Below are 2,373 nucleotides of genomic sequence, written 5' to 3'. Positions count from 1 at the left end.
TTTTACCGATATAGTAAAACTAAAGTTTTTTACATTTTTTTATCTTACAAATTGTATGTAATTAGTATTGATGTATAGTTAATATTTCAATCAAGGAAATTACAAGATCACACAAATTGCAAGTTGCAAATAATTATTTATACATGTCTCAAATTTTGTTAACAGGGTTTCAAAAATCTCAGCTCATATTATTTACATACTGAGGTTGACGTGAACATTTCCGGAAAGTTAAGCATGTATATTCGGGGATCATAAAACTGATTAATCTCTGCCATTACCAAATAATCTTTTTTTCTCTCCAGAACAAGCCTGTTACATCTGCGCCAGCATCCAGCAATGAATGGAAATCCAAACCATCTCCTGATCCTGTGAGGTAAGTCACCCTCACAAGATTGGACTGTAAAAGCTCAAACACAAATTAAATTAACTTTTTCTTTTAAAATCTGATGTACTGCAATGATAGATTGACAAAAGTACTAGGAACCAGATTACATGACAGTGACTAATATTTTATATCCCTGCATTTTCTTCAGAGGCCCAAGGTGTGTTGCGAGGTTTGACTTTGAGGGAGAGCAGAGTGATGAGCTCTCATTCTCTGAAGGTGATGTGATTCGGCTTAAAGAATATGTGGGAGAGGAGTGGGCTCGTGGGGAAGTGAATGGCCATGTTGGTATTTTCCCCCTCAACTTTGTGGAAGTGCTTGAGGATCTTCCTCCAGTCCCAGTGCAGAAATCTCTTCTGAATAAGATTGCACTGCCTGGTAAGAGGCCAAAACAATATATCTATAAATTATACACATTTGATTTAATGTTTAAAGAAACATTTAGATCCTATTGAAATTTTTTTCCACCACAGAATTTAAAAAGTTTTTTAAAAATGTGAAAAAATTGTGATGAGAAAAAGTCACAATTCCGGTTTTAAAAAGTCAGAATTTCAAGATAAAGCTCAGAGAAGGACAAAAACACTATATAAGAACCTAACATTAGTCCATACTGAACAGACCAAAATTTAAGCTTTGATTTGTGTTACTATGCCTGAAATAGTAAAAAAATCTTTGCAAAGAATACAAAGCTTAGAAACATGCCCTATAGTGACATTGTGTATTTGGGTGTTTCTTCAGTTATGGGTAGATTTGGAACCTGTAAACTCTCTCTTGAGAATTCTGTCATTTTCTAAAATGTCATAAACATTTCCACCACGAAGTCATTTCCAGCACACCTTAAAATATGCATTGTGTTTAATAACATTCTGTAATTGCAGTTGCAGTGACGGAAATGTGATTGATGCAAAACAATTTTGAAATAAAATTATAGCTTGATAGGAAATAGCACACTATAAAAATACTGTTCACAAATGATATTCATCTCAAGAATGTTAAAAGGTACAGTGACTTTTGAAAACCTTTATTATAGTGGCAATATTGTTGATTGTGGTGGAAACGTTTATGTCATAACCACACCAATATGTAACAATACAAACATTTATGTGAATATTTTTCATATTGAAAGGGATTGTTTATTCCACCCATCATGATAGGTTATAGTTTATGATGGATTTTCACATTTTAAAAACTAAAGGACTGTTACAAGGGTAAACTGCCAAAATCTAGACATAAAAGGCTTTTGAAAAGTAACAAAAATAAATGGAAGTCTGGTAAAAAAGTTTTCTGGATAGTTTAAATGTGACAAAGGTTGATATTTGTTTTAAGAAACAAAACATTAAAATACCGGTTGAAGAAACACCTATTAATTACTATAGAAGTGCATTCTACATGGAAAATGAACCCCACTTGATTGAATATAGTAATGCCTCTCCAGTTTCAGGAAACATGGAGCACATTCAGTTTACCCTAGAACTGTCTGTAATCCAGTCACTTGTTGGTTTCTAATGTACCAACAACACCAAAACTGTATCAGCATCAGTGTCTCTGTGACTCAACGAGTGGGCCGCTCTCCCTATGGTGGGAATGTGAAGAATTTGCCCTTCTGTTTGTGTTTCATTAAGGGCTAGATGAAACTGACCTCCGTCTCATTCATTACACTGCAGTGCACAGGGAGGTTCTCCTCATGAGGACAGCTGCTCTTTTCTGTAACTCTATAGAGTATTTACAGCCATTAACTGTGCAGTAATAATTCATTCATAAACTGCATTTGTGTGCAGGCTCTTTAAAAAAATCAGTCAAGTTCACAAAAACGAATAACTGAAATGCTCTAAAATCTAGATTATAAGGGCTCAGACTAACTTTTGGGTACATTTAAAAGTGGAGTATTTTAACATTTGAATTTGCATGTGTTTGCTTACATAATAGATCATGTTTTGGGCTACAGATCTAATATATGTTGCGTATCATTTCTCAGGAATGGCCGGTTCACC

The 2,373-nt window shown here is 34.3% G+C and overlaps 1 long non-coding RNA gene across 1 annotated transcript; it reads left to right on the top strand.

Moving 5' to 3' along the window:
• Positions 1-307: 307 nt before the first annotated feature.
• Positions 308-2,373, top strand: LOC107576923 (uncharacterized). Its single transcript, XR_001608139.1, has 3 exons — positions 308-373; positions 534-760; positions 2,358-2,373. It is a non-coding gene; the product is annotated as an uncharacterized lncRNA (long non-coding RNA).

This window comes from Sinocyclocheilus grahami, unplaced genomic scaffold (assembly GCF_001515645.1).
Source record: "Sinocyclocheilus grahami isolate Dianchi unplaced genomic scaffold, SAMN03320097.WGS_v1.1 scaffold4654.1, whole genome shotgun sequence".
Taxonomy (NCBI): domain Eukaryota; kingdom Metazoa; phylum Chordata; class Actinopteri; order Cypriniformes; family Cyprinidae; genus Sinocyclocheilus; species Sinocyclocheilus grahami.
This window is presented reverse-complemented; position numbering and strand designations above follow the sequence as displayed.